The sequence below is a fragment of the Muntiacus reevesi genome, chromosome 2 (genome assembly GCF_963930625.1).
Source record: "Muntiacus reevesi chromosome 2, mMunRee1.1, whole genome shotgun sequence".
Lineage (NCBI taxonomy): Eukaryota > Metazoa > Chordata > Mammalia > Artiodactyla > Cervidae > Muntiacus > Muntiacus reevesi.
The window spans coordinates 197,266,186-197,292,115 of NC_089250.1; the positions used below are offsets into that span (position 1 = coordinate 197,266,186).

Below are 25,930 nucleotides of genomic sequence, written 5' to 3' on the forward strand. Positions count from 1 at the left end.
ATGCTCCTGTTCTCACTCCACATCCCTCGGGCATACTGAAACATCTGCCGCTTCCCAAGATGCCGTGGCCTCTCAACCCACTACAGCTTTACACATACTGTTACTTGTGTCTGGAATGCCCCCTCACTCTCCAGTCTTGGTATTTCGATCCCAGCTCAGATTTTGCTTCTTATAGGACTCCTCTCCTGACTCCTTCAAGTTGACCTACAGCCTCTCTGTCCCTTCATACCTTCACTTGTTTTTCTATGTTTTCTTACCATAAAGCTTTTAAAAACAAGGTCCACAAAAGACACTCAAATTTACTAGAATGAAAATCTGGCCACTGAAATGTTGTGAAGTAATTAGCCTTCAACTAATAAAAAAACCAAAACAAACAACCTTCAAGTGTGTTTTTAAAGGTTTTGTTCTGTTAAACCACTATTATAATCTTTTGCTTAAGCTGCCTGAGTCAAAGGTACTAATGCTGGAGACATTCAGAACTTGGTGTTGAGTCAATCAATTTAAGCACTGTACGAAAACAGTAAAGTTTCAAATCAGAAAAAGGAGGAGCTTAGAGGCCAAACTGCCCAGAGGGAAGGGAAAACTCTGCTTCCAACCGGGGAAAAGGCAACTATAAAAGATTTTTACCTGTTGCTTAACTTTTTATTATTTCTTTCTGCTAGGCCATGGAATGGTTGTGAGCTGAAAACTTAGAAAAGCAAATGCTCTAGTAAACTAAGCAATTCTGGTTCTCTAACAGGAAGGTTTAAAGTCAAGAGTTAGAAAGTCTCTGAGTACACATTTTTTTTTACTTTAACTTACCATGAAAGTTCAAGTTTCAGCATCCTAAAAGGGCTTTATTTTAGAAGTGAAAAGGTTCCCAATGAATAAAAGGTTAGTCTACCAACAGAAAACCAAAGTGGCTCTGGAAACATGTAAGAATGGCCTGAAAAGGTTTTGAACTCTACCACTATGTTTGCACATCTTTCATTCTGACTCAGTATTAAATTTATCTTTTTAAATGTGTGGTCCTGAGTACTTACACTCCATAGATGGAAATTATACTATCATGGAGATAACTATTTGTATGATTGAGAAAGAAGAGATTTTGATGTGCCTTTCATCTTTAAAAGCCTAACTATTCAGCTGCCCACAAGAGACCTGAACCAAGACTGACTGATCCAATGGCAATTTCCCAAGAAGAGAAGGTATTAAACCACCTCACTCTAGTTTTGTAAATTCTAGTCTATAGACCAAGGGTGAAAGTCACAATCCCTACATATTCCCTTTCAGAATTTCTCCAGACTCATCAGCAATTATCTGTAAATAATGATTAGCCTTTGCACCTAGGGAAATGGTTGTTATTCAGTTGCTAAGTCGTGACTGACTCTTTGTGACCCCATGAACTGCAGCATGCCAGTTCACTATCTCCCAGGGTTTGCTCAAATTCATGTTCATTGAATTGGTGATGGCATCCAACCATCTCATCCCTCTGCCACCCCTTTCTCCTCTGTCTTCAATCTTTTTCAGCATCAAGCTCTTTTCCAACGAATCAGCTCTTTGCATCACATGGCCAAAATACTGGAGTTTCAGCTTCAGCATCATTCCTTGCAAAGAATATTCAGGGTTAATTTCCTTTACAATTGACTGGTTTCATCTCCTCGCAGTAGAAGGGACTCTCGGGAACCTTCTCTCCAGCACCACAATTCGAAAGAATCAATTCTTCAGTGCTCAAGTCTTCTTTATGATCCAGCTGTCACATATATATGTGACTATTGGAAAAATCATAGATCTGACTATACGGATCTTTGTCAGCAAAGTAATGTCTCTGCTTTTTAATATACTATCTAGGTTTGTCACAGCTTTTCTTCCAAGGAGCAAGCATCTTTTAATTTCATGGCTGCAGTCACCATCCACAGTGATTTTGGAGCCCAAGAAAAGAAAATTTGCCACTGCTTCTACTTTTTCCCCTTCTATTTGCTATGAAGTGATGGGACCGGATACCATGATCTTAGTTTTTTGAATGGTGAGTTTTAAGTCAGCTTTTTCACTCTCCTCTTTCACCTTCATCAAGAGGCTCTTTGTGAAAGTAACTCAGTCATATCTGACTCTTTGTGACCCCATGGACTATACAGTTCACGGTATTCTCCAGGTCAGAATACTGGAGTGGGTAGCCTTTCCCTTCTCCAGGAGATCTTCCCAACCCAGGGATCAAACCCAGGTCTCCTGCATTGCAGGCGAATTCTTTACCAGCTGAGCCACAAGGGAAGCCCAAGAGGCTCTTTCCTTTCTGCCATTAGAGTGGTATCATCTGCATATCCAAAGTTATTGATATTTCTCCCAGCAATCTTAATTCCAGTTTGTGCTTCATGCAACATGGTATTTCACATGATGTACTCATGTACTCATGTACTCAAAATGACAATGCACAACCTTGTCTCACTCCTTTCCAAATTCGAAAACAGTCAGTTGTTTCACGCTCAGGTCTAACTGTTGCTTCATACAGGTTTCTCAGGAGACAGGAAAGGAGGAAGATACTGGAGGGAGCTGCCATTTCCTTCTCCAGAGGATCTTCCCAACCCAGGGATAGATTCTACACCTCCTGCATTGCAGGCGGATTCTTTACCACTGAGCCATCAGGGAAGCCCTAAGCGAAACAGACTGTCAAAACCTTGACATCTACCCTGAGTAAGGTGGGTCTTGTGAATGTGTGCAAAGGATGAGTATCGTGCATGCCATGAGACAGATTTTAATAAGAAAATAGATTTTTTTAATCCTGCAAAATATAGTCTTGAATACAGGTTTGTCCAATATGCTAAGTAATACAGTTTACTACTTCTTCTCGGGAGACAAGATAGTATGGTTGACAAAACCAAAATTTACAAAATTTGAGAGCCTGTGGCTTGGAACACTAGATGCTACCCCAACTGGGGAACATCTGAGAGTTTCTCATTATGAAATCATGTAGAAGCTTTGCATTAAACCACTGACAGAGAAAAAATGAAGGAAGAAAAGAATCTTAAGTTACAGCACTGTCACCATTTTGTAGTATTTTAACCTAATCTTGACTAGATAACTAAAAGATCCTAAAAGATGATGCTGTGAATGTGCTGCATTCAATATGCCAGCAAATTTGGAAAACTCAGCAGTGGCCACAGGCCTCGAAAAGGTCAGTTTTCACTCCAAACCCAAAGAAAAGCAATGCCAAAGAATGTTCGAACTACTGCACAATTGCACTCATCTCACATGCAGTAAAGTGATGCTCAAAATTCTCTAAGCCAGGCTTCAACAGTACATGAACTAAGAACCTCCAAATGTACAAGCTGGATTTAGAAAAGGCAGAGGAACCAGAGATCAAATTGCCAACATCCATTAGATCACAGAAAAAGCATGAGAGTTCCAGAAAAACATCTACCTCTGCTTCACTGACTATACCAAAGCCTTTAACTGTGTGGATCACAACAAACTGGAAAATTCTTCCAGACATGGGACTACCAGACCACCTTACCTGCCACCTGCCTCCTGAGATACCTATATGCAGGTCAGGAAGCAACAGTTAGAACTGGACATGGAACAACAGACTGGTTCCAAATCAGGAAAGGAGTACATCAAGGCTGTATATTGTCACCCTGCTTATTTAACTTATATGCAGAGTGCATCATGCGAAATGCGGGGTTGGATGAAGCACAAGCTGGAATCAAGATTGCTGGGAGAAATATCAATAACCTCAGACAAGCACCCTTATGGCAGAAAATGAAGAGGAACTGAAGTGCCTCTTGATGAAAGTGAAAGAGGAGAGTGAAAAAGTTGACTTAAAACTCAACATTCAAAAAACTAAGATCATGGCACCTCGCCCCATCCTTCATGGCAAACAGATGGGGAAACAATGGAAACAGTGACAGAGTTTAGTTTCTTGGGCTCCAAAATCACTGTGGATGGTGATTGCAGCCATGATATTAAAAGATGCTTGCTCCTTGGAAGAAAAGCTATGACTAACCTAGATAGCATATTAACAAGCAGAGACATTACTTTGCTGACAAAGGTCCATCTAGTCACAGCTGTGATTTTTCCAGTAGTCATGTATGGATGTGAGAGTTGGCCCATAAAGAATGCTGTGTGCCGAATAATAGACGCTTCTGAACTGTGATGCTGGAGAAGACTCTTGACAGTCCCTTGGACTGCAAGGAGGTCAAACCAGCCAATCCTAAAAGAGATCCGTCCTGAATATTCATTGGAAGGAGTGATGCTAAAGCTCTGGCCACCTGATGCAAAGATCTGACTCACTGGGAAAGATCCTGATGCTGGAACAGATTGAAGGCCGGAGGAAAAGGGGATGACAGAGGATGAGATGGCTGGATGATATCACTGACTCAATGGACATGAGTCTGAGCAAGCTACAGGAGTTGATGATTGACAGGGAAGCCTGGCATCCTGCAATCCATGGGGTTGCAGAGTTGGACACAACTGAGCAACTGAACTGACTAGATAACACATGGCTCAGAAAAATAAAAGACTTGAAACCACCTTTATAGCAATTTTTAAAAACTAGTTTGAAACATGCAACAATTTATTACAAGGTGCTATATCAGATGCATGGCCCTTTACGTTGAGAACAAAATAGAACAATATCATTTACAGAAGAGAGGACAACAACTAAATGTAGATAATGAATGATGACAGTGTTAAGATATACAGAAAATGTCAAGGTAACACAAATAATTAATACTTTAAAAAGAAACACCCCTAAACCATAGACTACATCTGAAAGCAGATTTCTTGGCTCCTACTACACAATCAAGATTGCACTATTTTTTCTGGGTTTTGCTTAAAAACAAAGTACCTCCCACAAGTTTATTTCATTTCTACCACTGCTCGTTTTACTTCTCAAGATTCCCACTATGTGAAAACCAATACAACAAAAAGTGATAGGAAATTTTCAAAAACCTTGCCTCAGAATTTATGTTCATTTTAGGGTACACCTTTAAAGTAGCTACCAGGAAGAAGTAAGGTAGAGATCATTAGGAGGGGGCAGCCTCAGCATTCCAGAACAGAGAAAGCCTGCACAGGCATGCATTCAAGAGATGGGGGTGGCTTTTTCTTCCTCCCCAACAGAACAAATGGGAACCCTAACTCCTGTCTTAGGGAGTTCCAACAACAAGGAGTGAGAAGAACTAAAGATCAATCCAGGTTTTGAGGAATCTGCTAAAAGTGAGAGGAAGCAACATTACTCATTTTTTGTTATTTAAAAAAAAGCCACCACTTCTAAAGTCTATGCTAATTTAAATTCTACACAACCAACTTAGGGGCATTTTCACCATGAATGCGTAAAAATAAATTTGTCAATTTGCTTAAGTTAGGCAAGTGTTTTAAAGCCACTCAAACTTAGACCTATCTATTGAGTCCATCACCACAAAGTATGGCACTGCACTAGAATTACTTTGTCTTAGAACTTATAAACACATCAGCTATTCCTACACAACCTTTATGATCATCTATATCTGTTTACCATCCCAACTATCGTTCCTCAAAGGTTTTCCTTGAAAGGGTAAAAAAAAATCCACCTTAATATCACCCTAAGTAACATTATCCATGAAGTCATAGGTCTAATATGCTAGTTACACTTTCATTAATACACGTTAATGAAAATATAGGATAAAAAGTATTCATCACGCAAAACTCATCTCATGTACCATCAATAGTATTAAAAAACACCCCTTTGTACACTCGTTTCAGCAGCACACACACTAACAATGTAACCAAAGCCACACTTTGGGGAACAGTGATTTAGTACCAAATCCTTCATTGCAGCTAAGGAAACAGGCTCAAAGGGGTGTAACTTGCCCAAGGACACACAGAACTAGTGGCAGACTCTAGACTAGAACTTAGTCCAACGGTGGTCAACTAAAGTAGAATGTACAGATGGGTAAGATACTGGGAGAATTAGTCCTTGGGGACTTCCCCAAGAAGTGAACTTCAAGTAGTTGCTAAGCCCTTTGACAGCAGATCCAGGTTTTTCATTTTCTCTGAGAAGCCACACACATAACATGGTATTTGCTGGTGGACTCTCAGAGTGTCTGGATGGGCTGGAATAAATCTGTTGCTTCCTTCCTGAACTCTCATGTGGTTCTCCCAACCTCAATGAAGACCAAGGCATGCTGCCAATGATAAAAATGTCTCCTGGATCAGTTTACCACTTTTTGATCCAACAATATCCTAGCCACTGAGCTCCTGTCCCCATTGCTAGATTCATGCAAGCTCTATATGGTTTCAGGAGGAAGATTTTCCATCTCTGGGTTTTAGGCTAGCTTTGGAAACAGGCTGGAAGTTTCCATTACAGAGTTACTCCAGTATTTCCCACATACCCAGACCAGGTTTTATTTTCAAGTGATAGATAACTTGTGTCTATTATGTGCCCAGCAATGTTTTATACACTGTCCCATACTTCCCATATAAGAGAAGGCAAAATGATATAGTTTCTGGACTGTTGGGAGCTGCCAATCCATGTGAGTTTCAGTGTACATGCAGGCAGTTAACAATAACCAACATTATTAAATGTTTATCTATATGCCAGGCTTTGTACCATGTCTTGCAAATGTCTTATTGACGCCTCACAACAATTTACTGTGACTATTTTCACTTAATACATGAAAGAAACAAGGCTTAGAGATGCTAAGTGGCTCATCCAAGGTTAAGTGACAAGTAGATGGTAAAGTTCACATGCAAACCCACACTCTACACAGATGCTGTTACCTGTGCACTATGTACATTTGAATCTTTAAATTCACAGTGAAATGAAACATTATTTCTGTATATCTAATTTCCTAAAAGTGAGCTGCTTTATTGCATTAGGGAATGCATATATTAAATTTAAAAAAATATATAACACATTCTGAGAGTGCCATTTCATACTGATTGAGGGAAGAATTTGCTCCTTGTAATCTGAAACTATGCAATTTGTACTCTCTCGACCAAACAAACAAAAAAAAAAACCATCAAATTAAAACTAAATGCATATTGTCACTTATCACCTAAATCAACTTGGGAATGTTAGTTGCTCAGTCATGCCCGACTCTTTGCGACCCCATGGACTACAGCCCACCAGGCTCCTCTGTCCATGAGATTTTCCAGGCAATGATACTGGAGTGGGTCACCATTTCCTTCTCCAGGGGACGTTCCCAACCCAGGTATGGAACTGGGGTCTCCTGCACTGCAGGCAGATTCTTTACTGACTGAGCTTATTTGTGGTGGCTCAGTGGTAAAGAATTTGTCTGCCAATGCAAGGAGATGAGATTCAATCTCTGGGTGGGGAAGATCCTCTCGAGGAGGAAGTAGCAACCCACTAAAATATTCCTGGCTGGAGAACTCCATGGAGAGAGGAGACTGGGTTATAGTTCATGGGATCACAAAGAGTTGCAAAGAGTTGGACAGGACTGAGCGATTGAGCACACTCGCAAACTTACTCCTACTTTGGGGATATAACTGGAGTATCCTAAAACTCTTGGAATTCCTTTACAGATAGACTTCCTGTTATTCATTAAGGAGCAGGGTTTGGACCACACCTGAGTTTCTCTTTGATAGTTTGAAAAGAAGCTACCTTTGTCAGAAAGCCCAGGCATATGACTGGAACTTTCAGTCCCACCTTTAGTCCTTAAGGAAGGGAAGGGTGGCTGAAGTTTCATCAACAAAGGTCAATGATTTAATAAATTATGCCTACATAAAGGAACCACAACTGAAAGTCAAACAAGGCTAGGGGAGCTTCCGTCTAGTCAAAGCCATGGTTTTTCCAGTGGTCATGTATGGATGTGAGAGTCAGGCCATGAAGAAAGCTGAGCACCAAAGAACTGATGCCTTTGACCTGTGGTGTTGGAGAAGACTCTTGAGAGTCCCTTGGACTGCAAGGAGATCCAACCAGTCCAACCTAAAGAAGATCAGTCCTGAATATTCATTGGAAGGATGGCTGCTAAAGCTGAAATTTCAATACTTTGGCCACCTGATGCGAAGGTCTAAATCACTGGAAAAGACCCCGATGCTGGGAAAGACTGAAGGCAGGAGGAGAAGGGGATGACAGAGGATGAGACGGTTGGACGGCATCACCAACTCAATGGACATGAGTTTGAGCAAGCTCCAGGAGTTGCTGATGGACAGGGAAGCCTAGTGTGCTGCAGTCCACGGTGTTACAAAGAGTAGGACATGACTGAGTGACTGAACTGGACTGAGGGGAGCTTATGGCTTCCCAGGTGGCACTAGTGGTAAAGAACCTGCTTGCCAATACAGGTAGATGTAAGGGATGCAGGTTTGATCCCTGGGTTGGGAAGATTCCCTGGAGGAGGGCATGGCACCCACTTCAGTATTCTTGCCTAGAGAATCCCACGGACAGAGCACCCTGACAGGCTAGTCCACAGGGCTGCAAAGAGTCAGACACGACTGAAGCAACCTCGCTTCCGCGGCGGTGAATGCACTGATGTGCTGGTAGGCTGGCACGCCCAGAGGGGACATGGAAGCTCTGTGCTCCTAATTCAGATCTTGCCCTATGCAGGTCTTCCATTTGGCTGTTTCTGAGTTGTAGCCTTTATAATGAAACAGAATTCATAAATACCATGTTTTACCAGCTAAATGAGTCATATGTACTAGCAAATTATCCATTGTGGGGGAGAGCGCTCATGGGAACCCCTAAATTTGAGGTCTGCCAGGCAAAAGTGCAAGGCGGAATTTGAGACAACCTGATACTTGCGGCTGGCACTTGAAGTGGGGCAGTCTCCTGAGACTGAGTCATTAACCTGTGGGATCTGCACAAACTCCAGGCAGTTTGTGTCACAAGTGAACTGTTGGATACTCAGTGATATCAGAGAATTGTTGAAGGGATGGCATAATTAACCTCAGGAGAAGAGGTCCATGTAACAACCAACTTGAAGTGAAGTGAAGTGAAGTGGCTCAGTGGTGTCTGACTCTTTATGACCCCATGGACTGTAGCCTACCAGGCTTCTCCCATGGGATTTTCCAGGCAAGAGTACTGGAATGGGTTGCCATTTCCTTCTCCAGAGGATCTTCCCCATCCAGGGATCGAACCCAGGTCTCCCGCATTGTAGGCAGACACTGATACTTATTTAATTGAAGCTACCTTCCTTGATCTCATCATTAAATCTGTAGCTGTCACCAATTCAGAGGAGTACTTGCCATTTTCAGCACTAGAAGAAAATCTGGCCTTATGTCAGATTCACAAGTACCTGGTAGAATAAAATTTCTTTTAAAAGACTAACAATTTAATTTGACCTGCTAAAGACACCATATAATGTTACAGAAATATGAAGTCAAAATATATTTTCTTTAATTATTTTAGCTGCGGTTTAACTCACATTTAGTCCCCATGAAAGAATCATGAATTACCTCAATAGTTTACATATAACTGTTCCCTTTGGGTAACAGACATTGTTAAATGACAATCACCACCACACAGTATTATATACTTAACTCAAACTCTAATGGACCCAGGAACAATACGTTCTCTCTTGTTTGCCAACTTCTTATTTGTCAAAAACAAAAGTCAAAAGAGAGATCTCAAAGAAGTTAGGCTTAAGCAGTCAACCATGACCAACTAGTCAATCTTGAAGACCAATCTGGTCAAACCAGACACTGCATCAATGTACTCATCCCTTCCCATCAGGAATATACTTTTCAATCAGGGGAGAGAATACTGTCATCAGAGACCTGGTCAGGGGCACTGGATTACCCAACTCCAAAGGTCCCCATTCCCCTCCTTGTAAATGGTGTTGTCTAGCACTAGGCAACCGTGTGGGCCTGTTCCTTCCTGAGCCACTCTTCTCCTATCAAGTGCCATTGTTAGCAATTTCCACCTTTTCTCAGCTGGACAACCGATGGAATTTTTCTTCACCCTATGCATATGGTCCACAATATCACCACTGCCACCACTCTGCACTCCCAAGGCCTGCTTCCTGAAATGTTCTCCTCCCGAGCAACTGAACCCACATAACTAAATGCCTCTGGAAAGGTCTTTAGACTTTTCTCTTTCATATAATGTTAGTAAACCCCCAAGCAAAATTCTCCTACCATTGACATCAGCTATAACCAACTGTTTTGAGTAAATGACTGGACAAGTGACTAGTTATTTCAAAGAAAAACTAATTTACTTGGACAAAAAGAATCACAGAAATGTCCTTTAAAATGAACACATCACTCCTTACTTTTGAACTGTACTCACTTAGAATAAAGAAAACGTCACCACTCTGAGGACCTGGAACTTCTAGCATGTCTATAGAGTCCCAGCACCCTCACTGGAGTGGTATTCCTTGCCTTCCCTAAGAATCACAGAAATGTCCTTTAAAATGAACACATCACTCCTTACTTTTGAACTGTACTCACTTAGAATAAAGAAAACGTCACCACTCTGAGGACCTGGAACTTCTAGCATGTCTATAGAGTCCCAGCACCCTCACTGGAGTGGTATTCCTTGCCTTCCCTTCCTGTTTAAAGGCAGCCACTAGGTAGTCATCAAGTAGATATAAAGTATATGTTTAATTGGAAACAAATTTGTTTCACAGATTTTTTTAAGAATAAAGCAATTAAAGCAATTGTAGATATTTTCACAGAGCCATTCTAAAAATGTTTTGTCCATGCATATACCTGGGTTTTCCTGTTCATATTCCAAGGCAGGTCACTGGAAATGGGAATATGCAGGTCAGCATTTTGCAAAGGCATTCTGGACAGCATATAGAAGAGACCAAACATCAAGGATTCAATTAAACTCAAACAAACTCTACTCAGTGCCTACAAGGATATATTTAAGGCAGCGTAAATAAGAAAACAAAATCAGTGCAGAGAAGTCCTATACCTGCCAGTACCTTCTCTATAACTTTAAGCAAGTTTATTAACCTTTAGAGAGTTCGATTTACCTTCTGCTTTTTTATCTGTTTTCAGCCTCAAAACATTTTGACAGACTGAAATCTTACGGGGAAACTCAATATAACAGCAACTATAGCAAAGTCAAACATGGGTGTGGTGGTGGGGAGCAGAAGCAGTGAAATGGAAGCTAGACAGCAAGATGAGGGGGTTTTCCATGTCTACCACGGATATACTCCAGAAATGACCCGAGAGGGCTCTACATAGCCCAGTTTGAAAAATTATCATGCCAGATATTCTAAGATTCTTGGAGGGTCTTCTTCCTGCCTTATTCTTAGCTGGACAAAGAATTAAATGCATTCAATACAGTAAATGCTATGATTTGAGTCTTGCTCAGAATCAAAGTTATAGGTCACACACCAACCCACTTTTAGGCAAACGCTGCAGAATCCAAATACTTCATCAACCAGAAAGAGCTAAAAGCTATAACCAAACTCTGTGATCTTGATATGGTGGAAGTGATCTACTTTTAAAATAATGAAAGCAAGTTTTTCCAAAACACTGTATCCTAGACTGACCAGCAGAGATTAAGGCAAAAATGAGAAGTCCTACACTATGCAGTGATGCTGCCCAAGATCCTTGGTCAGTCATCATATCTGGTCTGGATCTTCAGGCCATGGTGACAAAACCATTTTCAGTCCCCAGGTCCTGAGACTGCATCCTCCAGCAGAGCAGGGAGAACAGGAACAAGGATTATGCATCGCAGCAGTATGCAACCTAAGCTTCCATGATGCAATCCAGCCCAAAACCCAACAACACACCTCGGTCAAAGGACACTGCTGAGCAAGAACAGGCCCTCAGGAAGTCAGTAGTTATCAACATGAAGCCTACTTTTTTCATATAATCAGGTTGGTATCAGGGCACTCACGGACCATGATGATTTATTTTGGTACAAGGGCTATTCACCACCTCAAGATCCCTTTACTGAGCTTCCCTATTCTGATGTATGGTATTTAAATAGTTTCACCTGCACACATCTTTAAGAAGAGAATTTGGCATTTCTCCCCTCCCATTTTCTCCTTTCTACATATCACAACTTCAAAAGATTAGTTTGAGCCACTTCAGATAATTAAAATGCTAAGTTCTTACTTGGAATCATTCACTAATTGAACAAGTCAGGTGCTACAGCAATCTCCTTTTCCCCCCAAAATAAGTAGGTTCCTCCATCACCAAGAAAAACAGATATAAGAACTGGTAAAACTAGATTTGAATTGAAAGACACTAACTCAATGAAACACTCTGGTCCATTGTGCAGAGAGCTTCAGAACACTGTTCCAACATTTAGGGAGAATTGATCCTGGTTCACTGGTATCAACATCTGTAAATAGACACAAAGAGGTAACTGTAAGTAATCAAGAGCTGGGGGAATAGGAGTCACCATGTAATTACCATTGTTTCATTCAGAGTTACCACATCTTCACCTTAAAACAACTGGCAGCCAGTGTACAATTAACTCTTCTTACTGCAGCACAAAATAGTAGCAAAATCAGATTAATTTTAAGTCATCTAATGCAATGCAAACACACAACTCCAAAAGTAAGTGGTATCAACTCTTCTTTCAGAAGAGTTTGTCCAAAAGCCCCAGGAGTTTAACAAACCCACTGGTACTCTAGATTAAAAGGCCAGTTCATTAAAAGACCAGTTCAGCTGTGAGAATCTAAATTCATTTAGGTTTGTAGATTCTTTCCCCAAACACAATTAATGGCCAATGCAGGAGTCAATGGCTTCTCCCTGTATTCAAGTTCCCCTCCTACCCATCCGACCCATTTCACAAATTAGAAAAGAGCCACCACTCTCCAAACTGACTGATGAAATTTCAGCCTACAGGGTATTTTCATACTTGAGTTATAACTGAAGATGAATATGGACAGTTTAATAATCCATTAGCTAGATTAAAATCCAACATTAGGATACAACCTAGACCAAAGCCACATGTGTGCATGTGTGTGTGTGTGTGCACATGTGCACTGTCGCTTCAGTCCTGTCCAACTATTTGCAAACTGATGGACTGTAGCCCACCAGGGTCCTCTGTCCATGGGATTCTCCAGGCAAGAATACTGGAGTGGGTTGTTATGCCCTCCTCCAAGGGGATCCAGGGGAGGAATCTGACCCAGGGATTGAACCCGAGACTCTTGCATCTTCTGCGCTGGCAGGCAGGTTGTTTACCACTAGAGCCCCTTGGGAAGTCTGTGTGTGTGTGTGTGCGTGTGTGTGTGTGTAAGTGAAAGTGTTACTCAGTCATGTCTGATTCTTTACAATCCCATGAACTGTAGTCCATCAGGCTCCTCTGTTCATGGAATTCTCCAGGCAAGAATACTGGAGTGGGTAGCCATTCCCTCCTCCAGGGGATCTTCTTGATGCAGGGACTGAATCCAGTCTCCTGCATTGCAGGCAGATTCTTTACCATCTGAGCTACCAGGGAAGCCCCCATATATAATCAATTCTCAGTTCTTTGAGTTACTCTGCAGTATAAAGGGTAGAGTCCATTGTTTGCCTAATTCTAGCTGTTCACTTGCTTGCTAACCAAAGACTTCCTATTTACATTCAAGTTGGGACTCAGTAAGTCAGTTCAAGCTCAACTCCAACCCCTTCATTACCCCAGGACTGCCCAGGACTATTCAAGTTACTTTTGATAATCCATCTACCCATGCTAGAACTTAAAACAGGTGACAACTTCAAAATTTCTGATTCATTTTTCACAAACACTAAAAAGTTTTACTTACAATTTCTGATACTAACTTTACTACAAACAGCCCAAGCAACATTTAAGTCTCTCAACTGCCTAGCTCAAAGAGCCAATTCTCTCAAAGAACACACTAGTCACTGTTGTGGTGTTCAAAAGAAGAAAACAGCATATTCTAACTGTTTCAGCCCACTGAAACATTTGACTCTACAGGGCCAAATCAAGGAGGAGTTCTGATTGGGCCTCTCAAGTGGACAATCTGGTCAAGGTGAGGCTGAGAAGCAACTGGCTACTAGAGATGAACGGCCCCAACAGAAGGCAAAAGTAGGTTACATCACTTGGCTACATGTCAGCCCAAAGATGCCAACAGAGTGGGATTATGCCCACAATGGTCATTTATCTAATGTAATCCAGAGTGAACTTTTAGCACCAACCTACGTACACACCTCAGCTGAATGTTATTAGTCATCAGGCAGACCAGACAAAAGTGGAAATAGTGCAACATAAAATCTGCCTTCCTACAAAAAACAACTTCAAACTTAGATTGTAATGGTCATCTTGTAGACCAACAATGGCACATTATTATCATTTGCCCAATCTTCAGCCCTAAATTCACAGCTAGAAGCAAAAGAGGATTCATATACTAGAACACATTTGGGGTACCCAATATGCAATTTTAAAAAGCATAGAAGACAAAATCCTGTAAGGAAAAAGGCAACCTCTCAATTGAACATCCCACTGAATTCTTAACTCATGCCTTGAGATTCATCTGCCAGAAAAGACCCAGATGACCACTGCCTCCTCCTCTCCCACTCTCAGCAGGGTGACCTTTTTTCCCTACAATACTCTAAGTAAAGTGAAAGTCACTCAGTCGTGTCCGACTATACAGTCCATGGAATTCTCCAGGCCAGAATACTTGAGTGGGTAGCTGTTCCCTTCTCCAGACAATACTCTAAGAGTATCCTTAAAATAGTATGTGGCAAGACTCTAGGAAAGCAACAGAATTAAAAGGAACATCATTTTCTATATCCTTCTTGCTCTTATTTTGCCTACCTATTCTGAGCCCAGCCTCCATCTCTCTGACCTAGACTCTCTTCACTCTTCTCTTTGATCACTAGGCTCTGGCCATTACAGCCTCTCCTACCCCTAATCCTCCCCTACCTCCTCTTTACCATCCCTTTCTTCCCACTCCTTGGAACTTGCCACACTCCAGCCAGTTTTTGCACTAACTAGTCCCTAAACCTGGAAGGTTCCTCCCGTATTATTGCAAGGCTGGCTCCTTTTTATTTAAAGTTCAACGTCAGTGTTGCCTTCTCAGAAAGCTTTAGACTGTATCCCAGTCAGACACTTCCTATCACAACACTCTCAATCACAATCACAGATAAGAGCTGATTTTCTTCAGCTCTTATCAAAACCCAATTTGCTTATTTATCTGTCCCCACCCCACTCCAACGAATGCTCCATGAGAGCATGGACCTTACTGCTATGTTCCTCTTTGTATGCCCACTGCCTAAAATACTGGCTAGCAACTAGTAGCCTGTCAATAAATGTTTGTTGAATGAATGAATTTTGGACTTTTTATTCAATGATTCCAAATCAGTTAAGGTGAGAACAGTAGTCATTTTTCCTTTTGTTGCATTTCTGTGAAACATCCAAACATGCTATTACTTGTACAATGAAAGCATTAAATATTGTTTTATCAGGCCTGAAAGCCCTTATGAGTAGGATGGAACCCATTACGATAATTCTAGCAATATGCACATAAACTCAGTTACAGAGGAAGAGGATTTACAGACACTTTCTAATCATCAAAGGATCCCTAAAATTTGGGAACTATCTCTTAAAGTTCTTTAGAAAACAGTTCCAGATTCAAGAGGATTTCCAAAGAAAATATCAACACCAAAGTAGGAATCATTACACTTCACTCTGAAATCCCTACTACAGGCTAAAGAAGCACTACATTTTTTTCCCCCTTAAACCAACAAAACATCAACGAAGAGACCTTCTTTTCGAATCATTCTCTGCTAAATAATTTTTTCACATCCGTCACTGGTTTGTATTCTTCCCTGAAAGAAAACTAAGCAAATCACGCTGTCTCATGTAAGACCACCTATACACAAAGAATAAGCTAAATAAATAAGATGGAAATCTGCACAAGCCAAATGTGTCATTGAAGACTTGTGTGCCAGACACACAAAAGAAAAAATAAGAGAGCTATTGTCCAATTGTAGAAACAAAAGAGTAACACGGGCTTTTCTGTTCTCCAAAGTGCATCATGAAGTGTGGGTGGAGAGAAACAAGAAATCTAGAATTAGCCTAACATCAAATCATTTTGGAAAGAGTTGACAACATTTAAATTCCTCACACATAAAGTATTTAGAGCAAGAGACCTTGATTCCTGGGCTATGATGCCATTTAGGAATCCTTGCAAGGGCTTTGGAATTCCAGTATTCAGAGGATAAAACGCTCATTTTAATCGGGAGCGACCGGGGATTGAGAGGTACTCCCAAAGAGAGACAGCTTGTAACTGAAGTATTACAAAGCTTGCAGTTAAGACCTGGGATGGAGGCGGAACACCAAATTCAAAAGAGGTAACCAAGATACCAAGTGCAATAAAGGAAAAAAAAAAAAAAAACACCAGAGTTACCACCTAGTCACGGAGAATTAAAGTGGAAAGGAGGGCTATGCACGGGAGAAGATGGGGAGGGGGGGAATGGAAAAAAAAAAACCCCAATACATTTGTCACTCTGTCCCACTTCCTATACAGGATACGGGCAAAGCTTCCAGCCCCATCACCTCAGGCACAGATGGTTATCGTATATAGCAAAGGTGCATAGGAAAGACTTCAGGTCTGAGCCCCTTAATTCCAGGGCTGTTAATGATTAAAGAGGAAGATGGGGGTGGGGAGGTAGATGAGGGCGGAGGGAGCTGGAGATTCACCCACCACCTCTCGTTTGGGCTCCTACCTCACGGCGCTTACAAGGCGCAGAGGACCAGAGTCTGTACCCCCTCCAGGGCAGCTCCGGCCCCCAGAGCCCCAGGCCCTGGGTTGAGGGGTGCTGGCGGTGAGGAGGCAGGGACAGTAGGTAAGTTTTCTGAGCCCTGCAGCTGACACGCCACAGGCTCCCCTCACAGCCTCTCCTTCCAGCGGGACCAGTCCAGACAAGGAGCTGATTTCCACGCCTCCCCTTCCACCCCCCCTCCCTTTCTCGAAGGTACCCAACCCCCGCCCCTTCATCTCCCAAAGCCTCCCCTTCTCCTCAACCCCCCCCTCAAACTCACAGCTGCTCCAGAGGTTCCTCCAGTCAAACCCTTTCTGGAAACGACGGCGGCCCGGCGGGTCCAAAACACCTACCATCCCCGCTCGCGTTTCCAGGTTCCCTACCCCCTCCGCCGCCGCCGCCGCCGCCTCTTCTCCCACCACTGCCGCCGCCTCCCCTTCATCTGCCGCCCACCAGCGGCGGCCGCCCCGAAGCCCCGCCCCCTCCATCGCCTCCTGCATCATCACTTCCGGTAATCCCGCAGGCCGCCCGCTCCGGCAGGCGGAATAGGAAAGGAGAGAGGAGGGAACGAGTGGCAGTTAGCGTCAAGACGTACGCAAAGGCGTACGAAGCTGTCGCCAAGTAAGGGCAAAGACTTAGCAACGCAACGCCGAGGGAGGGCTAGGAAGAGATGGAGTGGACCATTTTTGTCGCTGGAATGGGGTGGCGAGAGGAGAACGAACGGGGGAAAAGGGAAATAAGAAAAGGATGAGCTTGGCTCTCTTGTTGGGTATACGGCGGAGCGTGATCTAGAGTTTGAAGCTGAACGAAGGGTCGAGCCTACCCTCGACTTGGGACTAATGCTCCCACAGAGGTCCGTCCGGTGGTTTGGTCCGGTCTGGCCTACCAGACCTGCTAGAGAGCTCAGTCCGCCGCCGCTCAGCTGCGCTCCCGGCGCCGCCTCTTCCCAGCCTGCCGGAGGCTGCGGTGCTTCTGTGGGTGGGGGAAGGCTGGACTGACGCAGAGTGAGTGTTGAGGATGGAGACGCCGACTCCTGGCGCGGGAAACTGGGAGAAGGGGTGGACTCCTCAGGGGCAGGGATGGGGTGGGGGTGGGGGGTACGACGTTGCTAGGAGACGAGCCTGTGTGACCCCAGCCTCGCGAGGGCTGCTTCGTGTCACCGCCGCTCGCCTCAGGAACCTGCTGAGGGAAGCGGCTTGAGGGCCAGGAAGGGGAGGCCTGGTTTGGGAACGCTGAAATGCCGATTTGGGGCCCATCTCTGAATGCTTTGGATTCCCCCAATGTATTGGTGAATGGGAGATTAATAGGGGCAAATCCGGAGGCGAGGCGTCTAGCCGAGGAAGGTTGACACAAACAAGTACCCTGCACGATACTGAGATTTTCTAAGATAATGAGAACTAGCTTTTTAAATCCTTTGGTCCACAAAAGATGTTGCTACGTGATTTTTTCGAGTCCGGGAGTAACTTAAAAAGTAAAGCAATAGGGTAGATACCAGCAAGAAATGTCCCAAAGGAAGTAATATCAGGTGAAGTGGTAGAAGATGAGGGGGAAATGAAAGTCGCTCAGTCGTGTCTGACCCTTTCCGACCCCGTGGAGTGGGTAGCCGTTCCCTTCGCCAGGGGCTCTTCCCAACCCAGGGATCCAACTCAGGTCTCCTGCATTGCAGGCAGATTCTTACCAGCTGAGCCACAAGGGAAGCCCGGAAGATGAGGGGAGGGCCACTCTAAATCGGATAGGGCTGTTCAAAGAAGGCCGGGTTTGCATAAGTCCCAGAAAAGAGGGAAGTTAAGGAATAAGTTTTCTAGGTGGAGAAAAGAACCAGCGGCAAGGAAACGGCGAGAAGGTCAGGTGCTTGGATCAGAAAGGGAAGAACAAGAGCCAGAGTGGTCTGTGATGGAGAAGTGGCAAGACCTGATCAAGCATAGCTTAGCCCAAGGTGAGAGCTTGACTGTTGGGTTACTGGAGGGTTTAAGGAGTGGCAGATCTCATTTACTGTTTTAGAAAATCATTCTTGGCTCCTGGATAGAGAAAGATACACGTGGTCAGACCCGTTTGGCAGCTGTTGCAGTAGGCGGAAGGAGAGGTGACAGTGAAATGAAAGAATTAAATTCAGAATGTATTCTGAAACTAGAACTTGCAGAACTTGTTGCCAAATTGGATGTGAAGTGTATGTGAAAGGATGGAACCAAGGATGACTCCTCAGAGAAAATAGTTTGAAAGGCACTCTCTTCTTTTAAACATACTAGTTTTGATAAGTTTGTTAACTGTCCAGGTATAGACGTTGAGAAGTTAAATATGAAAATCAAGGGAAAGCTCAAGAGAGATAATAAATGTAGCAGTTTATTCCTAAATCACCTAAGAAGAGAGTGCAGATAGAGAGGAAGTTCTCTGGGAAGCCCTATTTTTCTTTGTTAATCAAGGAATAAAAAGTAAATTTAAGAATGCAGGTGAAGTTTTGAAATTGGGCATATTTGGCTTAGCTATTGTGCTGTTAAATATTTATGTATTAAAACATAGTCTTGGTGGGGTGGGGAAGAGGAAGGCCACTAAAATCCTTGGGGCTCTTTACATTTAGAGATGATCCAGAGAAGGAAAAGCCAGCAGAGGAGACTGTACATATAAAGCCTCAAAGATAAAAGGAGGCCCTGTAATACTCTTGAATAATGGGACCCACCCTCATAATCATTGAGACTCAGTCTGGAAGTTCTGGCTCAAATCTCTTTCTTCCTTTCCTCTGCCAGCTGTTAGTGCTTTTGGACTCCTGCTTAGGAGGTTTGTGTTCACTGTAACAAACCTTACTTTGTTTATTGTTTATGGGTCTGACTATCCTGTGAACTATTTCTTCTTTGTGCCCTGTTGTCCTCTAGTTCAGAGCTTTGCCCATTGAGCCCAGTGTATAGGAACTCTGTGTCCTTAATGTATAAACCATGAATTTCAACACCTTCTGATGAAGGAGCGTTTGTCCCTGATGTTGCTGCTGCCTCCATGACTAGATATGGTATGGTTGATTTCATAAAATGTAGAAAGAGTATCAAAAGAATAATCAGAAAGGGCTTCTCTGGCTGTCCAGCGTTTAAGACTCTGTGCTTCCACTGCAGGGATTGCTGGTTCGATCCCTGATTTGGGAACTAAAATCCCATATACCAAAAAAACAAGAGTCAGAAGGCTTGGATTTCAATCTTAGGTCACTACTGACCAGCAGAATGGCCCTGTTCTTTGAGTTTAAGGGGTTACAGATTGGCCTAGATTACAGATTACAAACTGCCTGAAAACATGGTTTGGCCCATAAATTGATCTAAATTATTTTTTTTAATTTACTTGCCAAATTAAAAAATTCAATTTTCAGCTTCATTTGAAAAAGTGACAATCTGGCAACACCAGCCTGAGTTTCCTGCACAGCAACAGTCAGCTGGAGCCAGTGAGATTCTTTTCCCTTTCTCTACCTGCCTGACCCCTATGGACATTTGATTTGCAGTTCTTGGTTTAGAGCTCTGCTGTCTGTCTGTAGGCACAAGCTACATGCACCTATTTCGATTTAGATGAAGTAAAATTAAAAATGCGGTTCCTCAGATATACTCACCGTATTTCAGACACCCAGTGCCAGTGGCCACCCTGTTGGACAGCAAAGATAGAAAATATTTCCAACATTGGAGAGAATTCTGTTGGTCAGTGTTGGACTGGAGGAACTTAAAGATGCTCAGGTCTAATCATTCTGCACACTAAAGATGGATAGTGTGGATATCCATGGATAGTAAAGTCATTGCTCCTACTCTGAAGGAAATTTGTCTAGTAAGGAGCTCCTGTGCCTCTGCGGATGGGGAGAGCAGTTCATTCAATAGTTGGCGTGTACTTGGAAACTGTCATGAAGGGGGAGACCCCCTGTGCAGAGTAAGGGCTATATATCAGGTGGTTGGATCAGGGGTCAGGTGTATCTAAGGTTATAACCAGAGCCCTTTTGTCTGCTTCTTAATCCAATTCCTTAGGACATTATCACAAAGAAGGGGTTTGAATGTCTTAAATGTTTCGTGTTCTCTGACTTACCTAGTTCATTTGAAAGGTTCAAATCTTGGGTAGTTAGTTATGAATGAATGACTGGGGTTGATCTTTAGCATTGACCAAGTTCCCTGATGGCTCAGATGGTAAGGAATCTGCCTGAAATACAAGAAACTTGGGTTCAGTCCCTGGGTCAGGGAGATTCCCTGGAGGAGGGAATGGCTACCCACTCTAGTATTTTTGCCTGGAGAATTCCATGGACAGAGGAGCCTGGCGGTTGCAAAGAGTCAGACACGGCAGCAAATAACTCAACACCTAGGGCCCGCACGCACAACCTCCTACTTCTGGTAACTTGTTCTCATTTCCCTGATTGACCTTGTCTTTGTCTCTTAAAATATGGTGATAAGAAAGCAGTTACTTCCACTTCTTTTTAATTGAGAAACTGAAACTTGGTGTCCATTTAGAGTTTCTATCCCTGAGGGGGCAAATAGCTGAACATCTCAATGGTTACTATAGCCTGATTGGAGTTCCCCTTACAAGTATAATCTTGTGTGTGCTCCTGTGCATTCTATATTTAGAATGAATATATGTGCCTTATATGATCTTGTTTGGGATAGTTTAAAAACCTTCCAGACATAAATATTTTTAGTTTTTCCTTGTGTTCTAAAGATTTCCTGTGTTATAGAGCCTAACTTAATTTCTCTTCCTTTAGGTAAGATAAAAATATATAATCCTTTCTCTTCCCCATGACCCTTAACTCTGACATACCATATTGTCAATTTCTTGTAAAAAGATGCTGTTTCAGAGAATAGCTGTAGTATGATTAAGTACACTACACAGACATATCCTGAGATATGCAAAACAGTGTGTGGCATTACACTTCCCTTCTTGGATACTAGTAACCAAAAACTGAATCCCAGTCAGGGAATAAGTCCATGGCATATGTGTGGGGCAATGAGATGAGGCCCATAGTTTATCTTGAAAGTTATTCAGTTTAGATAAGATGATACTGTATAGGATATGGAAATACATCAGAAAGTAGGGAAGGATAACAGATCTAGGAGAAAAGTGCACTGAAGGGTAAGCAAGGAGTAAGAGATAAAGGAAGAAAAATAGGAAGGGAAGCTTGGACATGCTCTTGATATTGGCACCTGCATTGTATTTCCAGTAAGAAGTATGTGCTGTGGTCTGAAGATAAGCAATGCCTCCAGCAGGGTTGGTTAGTCATATTGAAGAACAATAGCTTTTTACGGTACATGGATTATTAATAATCAGAGGGAAACAGCTTTAGGAAAATCCATTACTACCACAAAGCAATAAATTCACCAACAGACAACACATTTCTTTTCCCTCCTCTGCAGACAAAGTTTAGCATAGATAAAAGAGGCCTCACTGTTCCTCCTTTATTTCCTATTTCAGGTAACATTTTGCCTTTGTTAATTCCCAATGCTAAGTAATTTACGTGGATAATTATGAACAGTCCTTACAGCAACTCTTTGAAGAAGGTTCTATTGTTACCCCATTTTAAGAAATTGAGGCTCTGGAAGATTAATATCTTGCCTGATGTGGTGAAGTCAGTATTCAAACTCCAATTAGTTCATTATTTGTATTATATCTCTCTTCTTTACATGTGTGGAAAATTTTTGAATGCCTGAAATCAAGGTAGTCATTCTCTATTCTGCTATCCTGGGCAAGAAAATCTGATTGCTTTGACTTTATAAGAACACTTAAATTCCCTGCAAGTTTTCCAGATGACTAAAGCTTTAAATTATAATTTGGGGAGTTGATTTTGAGCCCTGATCATTTGTGTGCCATGGACTTTATTCCCCCAAAGGATTGTTTTTATGAAAAAAAAAGTACCAGAACCTCATTTTTCTAAGTGTTTGTTTCTGTCAACTACAAATACATTCACAACCTGAAAGTAGAATGTTTTACTTGGAATTGTTAGGACTCCAAGCCCTGGAGACAGAATTTCAGGTAGCCCCAAGAAACTGCTCTGAGGAAGCAGAGGAGAGAGTCAGGCTATATACAAGCTTGCAACAAAGCTGGCAGGCAGACTGAACATCAATTATTGTTAAGTAAGGAAAACCAGATACCGAGTTAAAGGAATTTAGCACTCTTCTACATATGGGAAGATGCAAGAATCTGAGATTATTGAAGTCATTTCTTCATATGCATCTCAGCTATCTGGGGCCAGCATCCTGCCTTTCTTTTTTTTTTTTCTCACTCTTCCCTCCTCCCTCTACCCCCCACCCCACAGCTCCTCAGCAATCACCATGGGGAGTTGGGGGGCATGTGATCTACTAGATCACAGGCATTGTGTCCCTTTTTGGAAACCCTCAGTCACGTTTGGAGGCCTGAAATCGCTGGTGGCTTTTACATTCTTATTTATTGATATGGCAGGAAATATTCAATTTCACAGTTCTAAGCTTCATGGAAACATAGTATATCATTTCAGTCCTATAGACAAACCCTACGTGGCCTTAAAAGAACTTAAGAGTGAGGGTTAGGTAATAGCTCTGTAGACTGCTCTAGATGGAAGTAATAAGACTGCTTTCCCAAACAACACTTAAATCTTCAGTTCTTCATCCTGATACCCACAGTGCCACTCTTGAAAACATCATTGTGAGGGTTAATTAGTATTTTTAAATGTGTTAGGGTCTTCTGTTGTGAAACCTGGCCCAAATACCAGTGCATATATCTCAGGATGAGAATGAAAATTACTGGTAATTATTTTGTGTGGGTAATTTTTTTTCTTCTAACAAAAGTATTTTAAGCTCCAACTCTGCCAGGCATGGGAGTATAATGGATAAGACAAGGTCCCAACCTTATTCTCTCTCCCCCTCCCAAAACACAGTGAAGGAAGAAATGCAGGTCAAACAGAAAATTATTGTTACAATAGAGTAGGAAGAACCTAGTGTGAAGACGTTGGCCTAGTGTGAAGAAGACAGCCTGTTAAAAGTGATGAAAGCCAAAGGCTGAGAATCAGCAGTTAAGCAAAAAATAAAAGAATATTTCGGTTGTATGAGTTGGAATCTTCCATTTGGCAAAAAGGAGGAGTCCCAGGTCTAAGGAGATAAAGGCAGCAGGACACAGGATAGGTGACAATTGGTGTATGGTGAACATAAAAATGGATTTCTCTGGGTGAATTTCACTATCGCCCTCCCCCTCACACAAATCATAAAGTAGTTGGGAGAGAAATTTGGCTACATTATTTTCATTGGTTATGATTTTTAAAATTTTATACATAGGGACAGATCTTGAAAGAATAGATGGAAAGAGTCTCCTTCCATCTGGGGTTTGAAAGTCAGTTAACCCCGTTGCCTGTCTGTCCCTTGTTTGTACTGCAACACTTTTTCTTCAGTAGATGGCAAAACCTCCTGGGAGTGCAACATTTGAAATTTTGACATTCCTGAGACCAGAGTCATTCTTCTATAAATTTCATCTGAGGAAAGGGAATTTTCATCTCTGTTCTTAATTCTTCAGTGTTCCTGCGGTGATGTCTTTCCAAAGGTGAAAAAAAGTGTTCCAGGGGTGGGGAAAATGGTAAAGTGGATAAAGCCCTTAGTCCTAGCAAATTTTCCCATGCGTGCATGCTTGCTAAGTGGCTTCAGTCATGTTCAACCCTTGGCCACCCTATGGACTGTAGCCTGCCAGGCTCCTCTGTCCATGAGATTCTCCAGGCAAGAAGACTGGAGTGAGTTGTTACGCCCTCCTCCAGGGGATCTTCCCAACCCAGGGATTGAACCCGCATCTCTTCTGTCTCCTTCTTTGGCAGGCAGGTTCTTTAGCAGTAGCGCCATCTGGGAAGCCCAATCTTCCCATAGGCCTCCTGCAAAACTAGATTTAGACATACCAAGTGCTTAGCATGTATTTTCATTCTCAATAGCAAGTGGAAGAGTGAGTGGGTGGTGCTTTTTTTTTTTTTTAAAGGAAATTGATCACTGCTCCTCTCAAGTTCCCATTACTGACTCCAAAATGAAAACAGGGGAAAAGTTGCAGCTAGAAATAAAACCATCTAGCTTTTTTGGCTCTTAATACCAGCTTCCCTGTCAATTAGGTAGCATTAGGCAAGACTCTTCACCATCTGCAAGGTTGGTAGAATCACAAATACTTATGGTATAGTTTGAAATACAGCATGTTTTAAAAAATGTAATCAGGTCAGACCAGTATATTGTTACTTGCCTAAAACCTACCAGGGGCTTCTTTTGCTCTTAGACTACAAATCAAACTCCTTTCCAAGGCCTGCTTTCCCAACCTGTGTTGGATTCTGTACACCTATCGCCTCACTTCCCCCATAAACTCTCGATTGTGTTAACACAGAGATTGGTTCCCATTTCATAGCCTTTGTCCCTACTTTTCTTTATTCCTGCATCTTCTTCCCCTGAACTCTTACATTTATAGGTTCCTTAACACCATTCAAGACCCAACTCAAATATCACTGACTACCCAAAATAATCCCCACCTCTTCTCATCCATATCATATTGTTTCATTCTTTGAGAATACGTATCACCAAGAAAAATTGTTTTTCTTGTATATCATCTGCCTCTGCCACTTGGATATAAACTCTAGGTCAGGGACCATGGCTGCTTGTTTATCACTGTATGCCTAGAACTGCATGTACCTGGCACATGGCACTGAATAAATGTTAGATGGTTGGATGGATAGATTCTTGGGAGGGAAGAGTAAGACCTGCAGGGTAGTAGTATTGTAATGAGTGCCAGTATCTCTTCTGTAATGTCAGCTCCCTTTGAAATGTCAGGAACAGTGTTGCTACTGGGAACAGAAGATTAAAGCAGTCTAGTCAAGTGCACGGCCTCCTCTAAAGGTGCTGACGTGTAACATCACTACTGAGGAAGGACAGTTGCAGGGGAGGGGTGGATAACACATTTATAAGGTGGAAACCTTATAAAAGGGTAATTGCAATTCATATCTAGGTGCAAAAAGAATGATTTTTTGCTCTTTGTAGGAAGGGAATAGAATTTAGTTTCCATTGTCACAACTGGCTAAGTTCTTTAAAGCAATCAGAAACATTCAACTATATTTACTTAGATTGAGCAGCCTCTTTAGTGATTAAAAGTTGGTGCTCTGACTCCAGACTTTGACTTTGAATCCTGGCTCCACCTCTTCCTTTCCTTGTGTCTGTACTCAAGTTACTTAACCTCTTTTTGCATCAGGGTCCTCTTTTATAAAATAAGATAATGTGTTTACCTTATAGAAGGGTGATGAGTATGGGAATTAATATATATGTATGTAAAGTACCTAGAAAGTCTGGCACAGAGTAATTACAAAGTAAGTGTTTTTGTTGTTTAGTCGCTTAAGCCGTGTCTGATTCTTTGTGAAGCACGCCAGGCTTCT

At 42.3% G+C, this 25,930-nt stretch overlaps 2 protein-coding genes and 1 pseudogene across 6 annotated transcripts in view; 2 read left to right on the top strand and 1 right to left on the bottom strand.

Annotated features, from left to right (window-relative positions):
- Nucleotides 1-17,017, bottom strand: part of DCUN1D3 (defective in cullin neddylation 1 domain containing 3) — a 51,820-nt gene extending 34,803 nt beyond the window's left edge. The window contains exons 1-4 of one of the 5 annotated variants that reach the window (XM_065924466.1): nucleotides 16,859-17,017; nucleotides 12,315-12,355; nucleotides 12,120-12,211; nucleotides 10,618-10,693 (exon numbers count right to left, since the gene is read on the bottom strand). The gene's annotated coding sequence lies outside the window, so the exon portion shown is untranslated. The remainder of the gene's footprint in view (nucleotides 1-10,617; nucleotides 10,694-12,119; nucleotides 12,212-12,314; nucleotides 12,356-16,858) is intronic. The other 4 variants (XM_065924464.1, XM_065924468.1, XM_065924465.1 and 1 more) reach the window with 4 other exon arrangements.
- LOC136157376 (mitochondrial import inner membrane translocase subunit TIM44-like) overlaps nucleotides 1-17,203 on the top strand; it is a 28,055-nt pseudogene extending 10,852 nt beyond the window's left edge.
- Nucleotides 17,204-17,456: 253 nt separating this feature from the next.
- Nucleotides 17,457-25,930, top strand: part of LYRM1 (LYR motif containing 1) — a 36,144-nt gene continuing 27,670 nt past the window's right edge. The window contains exon 1 of the mRNA XM_065924471.1: nucleotides 17,457-17,582. The gene's annotated coding sequence lies outside the window, so the exon portion shown is untranslated. The remainder of the gene's footprint in view (nucleotides 17,583-25,930) is intronic.